Source organism: Stegostoma tigrinum, chromosome 9 (assembly GCF_030684315.1).
Source record: "Stegostoma tigrinum isolate sSteTig4 chromosome 9, sSteTig4.hap1, whole genome shotgun sequence".
NCBI classification, from domain to species: Eukaryota; Metazoa; Chordata; class Chondrichthyes; order Orectolobiformes; family Stegostomatidae; genus Stegostoma; species Stegostoma tigrinum.
Window position 1 is genome coordinate 52,834,047 of NC_081362.1, and position 10,756 is coordinate 52,844,802.

Here is a 10,756-nt window from a genome sequence, read left to right on the forward strand (position 1 = left end):
TACTCCCTTGTTTTTCTAAACTTCAATGAATACAGTCACATGCTCTTCAACGGCTTCTCATATGACAAGTCCTTCATCTCGAGGATCATTCTTGGAAATCTTCTCTGAATATGGTCCAATGCCAGACATCCTTTATTAGAAATGGGGCCCAAAACTGCTCACAATATTTCAAATGCAGTCTGACCACAGTTGTTCATCTCTGATCTTGTATTCTAGCCATCTTGAAATGAATGCAAACATTGCTTTTGCTTTCCTAATTGCTAACTGTCAACCTTAAGAGAATCCTGAACTGGGACTCCCAATTTATTTGTGCTTCAGATTTCCAAAGCCTTTCCCCATTTAGAAAATAGTCTATGCCAAGTGCATAAGCTCACACTTCCCCACATTGCATTCCATCTGCCACTTCTTTGCCCATTCTCCTAGCCCTGTCAAAATCCTTCTGTGACGCCCCTCTTTCCTTAACACTATATTTGTGTCATCTACAAACATAACAACAATGCCCTCAATTCCTTCATCCAGATTGTAAATATATAATGTGAATCATTGTGGTCCAACACTGACCTCTATAGAACTCCACTAGTCACCAGTTGCCATCCTGCAAAAGGATCCTTTAATGTTACTGTCTGCCTTCTTCCAGTTGGCCAATCCTCTGCCCTCTACCTTGACCCTATCACCATGAGCTCTTATCTTATTCAGCAGCCTCCTGTGTGTCACCTTCCCAGACACCTTGTGGAAATCCAAATAAATCACATCCACCTGCTCTTCTTTGGCTAACCTGCTCATTTCTTCCTCAAAGAATTCTAACAGATTTGTCAGGCATGACCTTCCCTTGATGAAGCCATACTGACTCAGCTTTATTTTACCATGTACTTCCAAGTAATTCACAATCTCATCATTAGTAATAGTCTCTAAAATCTTATCAACAACTGAGGCCAGACTAACTGGCCTATAGTTTCTTGTATTCTGTGTCCCTCCCTTCTTAAACACGTGTGTTACATTAGCCATTTCCCATTTCACTGGGAACCTACCTGACTGCAGTGATTCCTGAAAGGTCACTATCATTGCCTCCACTATCTCTTCAGCTATCTCCTTCAGAACTCCAGGGTGTAGTGCATCCATCCCAGGTAATTACTGCACTTTCAGACTATTTAACTTCCCTTGCACCTTCTCCCTACTGGCAGTCACTACACATACCACTGCCTCCTGATTCTCTTGAAGTTCTGGTTTGCTACTGGTGTCTTCCACTGAAAACTGATGCAAAGTATCTATTCAGTTCCTCTGCCTTTCCTTTGTTTCCTGTTACTAATTCACCAGCCTTCAATTTCCAGTGGTCCAATATGCACTCTTGCATCTCTCTTGCCTTTTATATATCTAAAAATACTCTTGCAATCTTCTTTTATATTGTAAATTAGCTTACCCCTTACTGCTTTTTTTAAAGTTATCCTCTGCTGTTTTTAAAGGCTCCTCAATCCTTTGGTTTCCCGCTATTCTCCACCACGTTGTATACTTTTTCTTCTGAATTATGCTGTCCCCAACTTCCCTTTCTCAGCCATGGTTGCATTATCCTCCCCATGTCATGTTTCTTCTTCCTTGGGATGAATTTCTGCTGTGCCTTCCAAAGTAGTACCCAAGAAACTCCTGCCATTGCTGCTTCACCATCTTCCTTGCTAGGCTTTGTTTCCAATCAATTCTGGCCAGCTCCTCCCTCATGTCTTTGAGTTACCTTTACTCAATTGTAATAGCATTACATTGGATTCAAGTTTTTCCCTCTCAAACTTCAGGGTGAATTCTAACACATCATGGTCACTGCTACCATAGGGTTCCTTCAATGTATGCTCCAAATTAATTCTGCCTCATTGCACATCACAAAATCCAGAATTATGTATTCCCTAGTGGGTTCTACCACAAGCTGCTCTAAAAAAAACCATTGATTGTCCACAAGTTCCTATTTCTTGAGATCTGCTACTAACCTGATTCTCCCAGTTCACCTGCACATTGAAGTTCCTCAATATTTATTGTAATTACTGTAATAGTGCCTTTCTTACATAACTTTTCTATCTCCTAAGTTATTTTCTTTTCTATATCCTTACAACTGTTCTCATTCGAGAGAAGAAGGCTAAGAGGGGATTTAATAGAGACATAAAAGAAGATCAGAGGATTAGATAGGGTGGACAGTGAGAGTCTTTTTCCGAGGATGATGACGTCAGCTTGTACAAGGGGGCATAGCTATAGATTGAGGGGTGATAGATTTAAGACAGATGTCAGAGGCAGGTTCTTTACTCAGAGAGTGGTAAGGGCGTGGAATGCCCTGCCTGCCAATGTAGTTAACTCAGCCATATTAGGGGCATTTAAACAGTCCTTGGATAAGCATATGGATGATGATGGGATTGTGTAGGGGGAGGGGCTTAGATTAGTTCACAGGTCGGCACAACATCAAGGGCCAAAGGGCCTGTTCTGCGCTGTATTGTTCTAACTACTAGGAGGCCTGTACATAACTCCCATTGGGGTATTTTTCTTTATTCTGTGTGGTTCCTCAAATATAATCACACAGATTCTATGCCTTCTGACTCAACATCTCTTTTTAATTTTAATTTAATTTTATTTCATGTTAACAAGGCAACACCACCGCCTCTTTCCATCTGCATCTCCTTTCGATAAGATGGCTGTCCTTGGATATTTAGTTCCGAGCCCTGATCCCCGGCAGCCATGACTCTATGATATCCACAGCATTGTACTTGCCAATTTCAATCTGTGCTTCAAGCTCATTGACATCATTTCATATCCTACTCGTATTTAAATCCAACTTCTTCAGTCCTGTATAATAAAATGTGAGGCTGGATGAACACAGCAGGCCAAGCAGCATCTCAGGAGCACAAAAGCTGACGTTTCGGGCCTAGACCCTTCATCAGAGAGGGGGATGGGGAGAGGGAACTGGAATAAATAGGGAGAGAGGGGGAGGCGGACCGAAGATGGAGAGTAAAGAAGAAAGGTGGAGAGAGGGTAGGTGGGGAGGTAGGGAGGGGATAGGTCAGTCCAGGGAAGACGGACAGGTCAAGGAGGTGGGATGAGGTTAGTAGGTAGCTGGGGGTGCGGCTTGGGGTGGGAGGAAGGGATGGGTGAGAGGAAGAACCGGTTAGGGAGGCAGAGACAGGTTGGACTGGTTTTGGGATGCAGTGGGTGGGGGGGAAGAGCTGGGCTGGTTGTGTGGTGCAGTGGGGGGAGGGGACGAACTGGGCTGGTTTAGGGATGCAGTAGGGGAAGGGGAGATTTTGAAACTGGTGAAGTCCACATTGATACCATATGGCTGCAGGGTTCCCAGGCGGAATATGAGTTGCTGTTCCTGCAACCTTCGGGTGGCATCATTGTGGCAGTGCAGGAGGCCCATGATGGACATGTCATCTAGAGAATGGGAGGGGGAGTGGAAATGGTTTGCGACTGGGAGGTGCAGTTGTTTGTTGCGAACTGAGCGGAGGTGTTCTGCAAAGCGGTCCCCAAGCCTCCGCTTGGTTTCCCCAATGTAGAGGAAGCCGCACCGGGTACAGTGGATGCAGTATACCACATTGGCAGATGTGCAGGTGAACCTCTGCTTAATGTGGAATGTCATCTTGGGGCCTGGGATAGGGGTGAGGGAGGAGGTGTGGGGACAAGTGTAGCATTTCCTGCGGTTGCAGGGGAAGGTGCCGGGTGTGGTGGGGTTGGAGGGCAGTGTGGAGCGAACAAGGGAGTCACGGAGAGAGTGGTCTCTCCGGAAAGCAGACAGGGGAGGGGATGGAAAAGTGTCTTGGGTGGTGGGGTCGGATTGTAAATGGCGGAAGTGTCGGAGGATGATGCGTTGTATCCGGAGGTTGGTAGGATGGTGTGTGAGAACGAGGGGGATCTTCTTGGGGCGGTTGTGGCGGGGGCGGCGTGTGAGGGATGTGTTGCGGGAAATACGGGAGACGCGGTCAAGGGCGTTCTCGATCACTGTGGGGGGAAAGTTGCGGTCCTTAAAGAACTTGGACATCTGGGATGTGCGGGAGTGGAATGTCTTATCGTGGGAGCAGATGCGGCGGAGGCGGAGGAATTGGGAATAGGGGATGGAATTTTTGCAGGAGGGTGGGTGGGAGGAGGTGTATTCTAGGCCCGAAACGTCAGCTTTTGTGCTCCTGAGATGCTGCTTGGCCTGCTGTGTTCATCCAGCCTCACATTTTATTATCTTGGAATTCTCCAGCATCTGCAGTTCCCATTATCTCTTCTTCAGTCCTGTGTTGACTGCACCCTTCTCATAATTGTCCTTTCAACTGCTGTGCCTGAAGTCATATTCCTGACCCTTTCCATCCTCTGCCTTATTTCTTGTTCTGAAAATTTTAATAATCTCTGCTGAGCCCTCCTCCCTTTACCTTTCTCCATAATTCTCCTTGCAACTGAACCATCCCTCAGAGAGTACATAGCATGGGCTGTTACCCATTGAGACACAAGTCTTCTATATTTCAGAGGAATCACACGGTTATAGAATCATACAGGTGCACAGCACAGAAACAGACCCTTCAGTTCAACTCATCCATGCTGATCAGGTATCCTACATAAACCTAGTCCCATTTGTCAGAATTTGGCCCATATCTCTCTAAACCTTTCCTAATCACATACCGATCCAGATGCCTTTTAAATGCTGTAATTGTACCTGCCTCCACCACCTCATCTCGCTGCTCATTCCATACATACACCACCATCCATGTGAGAAGTTGCCCCTTAGGCCCCTATCTTTTCTCACCTTAAGCCTATGCCCTCTAGTTTTTTATCTTCCCCACCCAGAGGAAAAAACCTTGTCTATTAATTTCATTCATGCCCCTCATAATTTTATAAACCTCTATAAGTTCACCCCTCAGCCTCTGATGCTCCACGGAAAACAGCCTCAGCCTATTCAACCTCTCCGTATAGCTCAAACACTCCAGCCCTGGCAACATCCTTGTAAATCTGTTCTGAACCCTTTCAAGCTTCACAACATCCTTTCTGTAGCAGGGAGAATAGAATTGCACACAGTATTACAAAAGTAGCCTAACCAATGTCCTGTGCAGCCACAACACGACCTTCCAACTCTTATACTCAATGAACTGACCATTGAAGGTAAGCATACCAACCACCTTCTTCACTACCCTGTCTATCTGTGACTCAGCTTCCAAGGAACTATGAATATGCACTCCAAGGTCTCTTTGTTCAGCAATTCACCGGTAAATTTTCACAGATATTGCAACTGCATGTGGGTGCGCATGAAACCATTTGCATCTGATCTGACTGCACCCTATGAATTCCCTTAACTTCACAGTGAAGTTTCCATGCACTTCAAATTGCATATAAATTTTACTTCTCTTTAACATCTTACCATTGAAAGTGCTATACAGCCTTTGGCAATCTTTATAGGGTGTTTTTGACCATCTAGCTAAATGTTTTGATGGCCTTTTATGACCAGTTGTCACCTTACTGAAGGAAAACCCAGTCTGTTGTCCAAAAATGCAGAGAAAGTTTGTGAACCCTTGACCTGGGTGGCTACTTATTGTTCATCAATTGCTATCATTACTTGAATCATAGAATTCCCACAGTATGGAAACAGGCCCTCAGAGCATCCCACCCAGACCCATCCCCCTATAACCCACTTTATCTACACCTCCCTGAACACTACGGGCAATTTAGCATGGCTAGTCCACCTAGCCTACACATCTTTGGACTGTGGGAGCAAACCAGAGCATCTGGACAAAACCCACACAGACATGGGAAGAATGTGCAAACTCCACACATACAGTCACCCGAGGGTGGAATCAAGTCCAGACCTCCAGCGCTATGAGGCTGTACTCGTAACCACTGTGCCACCATGCCTCCCTTAATTTGTATTATGTGTTTGTAGCTTCTGTTCCTGCCTCAAATTCAATATTTAAGTGGTCTGGATGAATAAATCTCTGAAAATGTTTTAGATAAATCAAATGAATTTATGATTGGCTATGAAGTGATGGATTACTAGCTACTATCATAAGCTCTTTTGTCAACACTCTACAGGAATAGAAGAGGAAAATATGTTTGCAACATATTCCAAAGAAGGTTAAGGAGCTGTAGAACTTCATACACTAGCTTTTCACTTTAAAAACTCATCCTGAAATGTATAATAATCAGATAATTGAATAAAGATAGCAGCTGGCTGGTGATAGAATATCGGGAAACTCGCTTATTGAACTTTAGGTTAAAACTGTAGCTCAAAACGTCAATGGTTACTTCCTCAAATCTGGGTTAGTTAAATTTGGAAAGCTTTGGCTACTACGCTTTTGTTTCGAGCATAATTTCTGTTGTTACTTCGGCTTGTTTGACTCTTTCATAACTACGACTACAATTTCTGCTCTGCTCCTGCTAAATAGTGTAAATGTTACCCTCTGCAGTTAGCTTCCTCTGCTTTCTGTAGCATGTCGAATCTCCTCACAGATGTCAGGCAGCTTTCTCAGTTATCTCTGATCTCTTCCTAATCAGGACCCACCCTGATTCCCCACTGTCTAATTGTCCTTGGAATCTTTGGACTTCTTGAGCTGTTCTCATTTGCAAAGGTTAACTGATGCCAAGGTTTTGTTGCATTATGTATTTACATTCAAGACCAAACCTTGGACTAACAAACCCTCAACATATACTAAAGATTTTACGCTTAGGTCACTTTCAGATAGCTTTGTTGATTCCGAAATCTTGAATCCACTCCATTTATTTCTTTCAAGATGACCACTGAATCTGTTGGCCTTTTTTTCAGGACTGACGCATCTATTCTGTCAACTTGCACCTAACTTCTTATTGATACTAATTTTGAGAGTGTTTTTTTATCCTGATTCACTGCTTATGTTTATGGGTTACCAACCTGGATTCAAATGCCTCCTCTTGCCTCAAACCTCCCAGCTTCCACTTCCATTTTCAACTTACTTTATCTGTTTTTTGCAAAACTCCAGTGCAAAGAATTGCTACAACAACTATCTGATTGTTCAGCATTACACTAAGCTAGTTGCAAACTGAATGCCTCTTCCAGTGCTGTCTTGAAATCTTTATTTTTTTAACTGCCTTCCAGCCTAGTACAGTAGCCACATTTGTGGCAACAAATCTGCAGGCTACTGCCTCATATCTTTTGCTGCAGTGATTGGTGTAGCTGCCCATCAGCAGATTTGGCCAGACCATTCTAAATTGCACATCTGAATTAGTCAAAGGTAAAATCAGCATTACATGTGAGTACTGCCATGGCTTTCTGTCACTGTGCACACTCCTCAACTGCGTTACTTGTTTCAATTGTATTGATCATTCCATTTACCACCAGACTCTATTGGTCTTTCTTGATCCAACCATGGCACAATTTACAAGCTATATTACTTGTTTTCTTTGTCTGCACAGGCATCTCAAGTCTGTCCCAGGGTTCTGTTCTTCCATTCTACCTCTTCATCAATTGTGTTGTACCTATGAGTTCAGTTGTAATATTTATTTAATGACACCCACCAAAACTCTTCGACTTCTTTATTGATTCAAGGGCTTTTCTTCATTTTCCAAATGTCTACATAAAACAAAAGTTCCTTCAGCAGTTCCTTGGTAAAATTAAACCACTCTTTTCAACTTCTACCTACAAAATTTCACCTAAAAACAGTGGTAGATGTGCCGCTGTGCATTATTGAACACCATACAGGCATCTCCAGCAGAAGAAGATAGATATTCTTACCGCAGTTAACTCTTAGTCTGCATGAGAAACTGCAGGAAGAGTTAACCTAGAGAGACCTGCATTAGCTTCTTCAAGAGATTGAATTAAGAAGTGCGGAGGGGTTCTAACAAATAAATCATTCACCCCATGTATTCAAACAGCTCTACTCCTATATTCAGATGATCAAAGGCCAGTGTGTAAACAGGCTGCTAAGGCAGATGTCACAGCTCTATAACCCAGTGGACTGATGACTCAGGCTGCGCAACATGCCAGTACAAAATTGTCTGTGCTAGTCATGGTCATAAGAGTTACTGTAACGCTTTTACAATAACACAGTCATCCATCTCATTGAATGTTGAGTCCCACAGCACAATCAGTTACTACCCTATACAGGATGCCTTCTGAAACCAGGGCTCATAACTCCCAAAAGAATGTTCTGGACATTGGCAGAACACTCATACTATGAGAGCTGCTCAGCGACTAAGAATATAATTGAGTAGACCTTTCGGACCACTGATGTGGATGTTTAGAGGTAGTAGGGACTGCAGATGCTGAAGAATCTGAGATAACAAGGTGTAGAGCTGGATGAACACAGCAGGCCGAGCAGCATCAGAGGAGCAAGAAGGCCGATGTTTTAGGCCTAGACCCTTCTTCAGAAATGTAGATGATTTGACTGTTTTGGAGGTGCTGTGCAGCACTTGAATGAGAGCATGTCATCATTTGTGGTAATTTTCTGCCTCCTCAGCAATTTGAGAATCATGAAGAGCAGTCTTTATGACCAAAAGTTGGGTCAAAGTGTCAAACTCAGGGGGAGGAGGAGAAAAAGGAGGAATCCAACATCTCTCCACTGATAGTGAAGAAATGTTGATATACTTCCAAGTCATTGATATGTGACATAGATGAGAACTTGCAAATAAGCATGCTGTCCTTGTTCTTCTGAAATGCTCAATGTTGCGGATATGGAATATGTTGTTGAAAAGCATTTGCTGAATGGCCCACAGTACATATGGTTTGCATCACATATTGCTGTCATTGTGCACAAGAGACTGAGTGTTTGGTGCCATTCAGGCAGGCTGCTTTGCTCTGGGTAATGTTGAGCTTCTTGAATATTGTTTAAACTGCATTAATCCATGCAAGGCATGACAGAGTAATCTATCACACTCCTAACTTGTGTATTATAAATGGTGGAAAGATTTTGGGAAGTCAGGTAGTGAATTATAAGCCACATACTTTCCTGTCACTTAACTGCTTTTGTAGCCACAGTTATTTAATCAGTATTTCAGTTAATCTTCTGATCAATGATAAACTATGAGTTATTAATAGTGTTGTATTCAGCAATGGCAATGCCATTGAATGTCAGGAGAGGTGATTTGATTCACCCTTTTTGGAGATAACCATTGCTAGGCATTTGTGTTGCTCAAACGCTGCTTACCAATTATTAGCCCAAGTTTGAATGTGGTCCTGATTTTCTGAAAATCGTTGGTGTCCTTGTCTACTCTGGTATCTTTATGCAGTGCATTCTGAATGGCAACAACAGCTGAGGTGGATACTTGTTGAGATCCTGAAGACGACAAGTCAAATATCCGCCTGGAATACACTCAAGAGACCGTGAGCCCAGATGACCCTGCCTCAGACTGCACTCATGAATAGGACTTTCAATAGCCTGGTCCATCTGAATGACAGATGTGCCATGGTGGAGGAAGAAACAAAAATCCTGACATTTGCGGCGAGGCCAGCATTTTACCTCTCCGTGATTCACTTAACATTACATCAAAGCCTTTGTCCAACCTGTCCGCTGGTTTGGTGGAGGTCAGATCTGTAAGCTTCAGAAGTACACTGCAAAGCTCTTTCAACCAATGAGCCAAAGCTCCTGTGGCTCTTCCATAGCAACTTCCATCATTCCACTGAATTTCCAATGATGGCAGTAGAAACTGTGACCTCAGTCATATGATGCCATGTGGTGTAGTGCTCCGCAGGTAAATAGCTAGAAGTTATTTGCCTCACTTTGCTGGAGAGGTGGTTCACAAGTTCTGTTGAATGCAGCCACAGCACAAAGTTGAAGGAGACTCCTCTAACATCCTAGGCATGATCTGAAGTTTATTTAGGCAATTTCTACATTGCAACAAACCCCTGGTTTGACAGATTTTTCAAACACCTTTTGAAACTTGGTGAGACCCTGATATGAGTCTTCTGCACTGGGACTATTGTGGGACCTAGTTCCTATAAAAGTTGGCAGTTTGACATCCTATCATATTGCCTGCTTGCAGCCACTAGTACCAACTGTATTCCACTGTAGAGATACCCCTCTTCTAACTAGGTTCTGAATTACATAAGGTGTCAGTTGCAATTCGGCTGGAATGCTTTAATATTGCTTGAGAGCCAATATACCATCCACTGTGACGATGTTGTGAGGTTTGGAAGTGAAGATAGCTGAAGATCTTGAGGGAATCAATACAAAGACCAGGTCCTTCTAACAATATCTGTAATAATGTCGTACCCTTGTAACATGGAAGTAGTTTTGGAAATGCAACAACGTGTACCTTGTTTGAAAGCGACTCTCTAATTGTTTACATGTGCACCCCCTAAACAACATGTGCCCTGGAGAAATGTATAGCTGGAAAATACTATTGAAAGCTCATAAAGCAGGTTCAGTATAGAGCTGGCACATGCAATGCTGATCATGATCTTTCTTATCTTTTATACGTTCTCAGAGGGTAAGAGACATGTCGCTGTTCCTCAACCTGCTCAATATTATGAGCTTCAACTTGCTGCAGGGAGTTCCAACAATATATCTGGAAAGACTAAGGTATAACAGATATGGCCATGAAATGAGAATGTGTGTGATTAGATAATATGGAGCTTGGTAGTAAGGTTAAGTTTGGACAATAAGGGATCAGGAGTATTTGTGTATCTGTAAAGTAGCTAAGTGGACAAATGCTGCCAGGTAGATGCCTCCTGTTCTGTTTCTGGTTATGCCATTTCTGACTCTACTCCCAAATCACTACCAGCACTGCTTACTCAAAGGGAAATCATAGTTTGGAATTGTCCATACTATCCTTCAGTTATGTCTTGCTA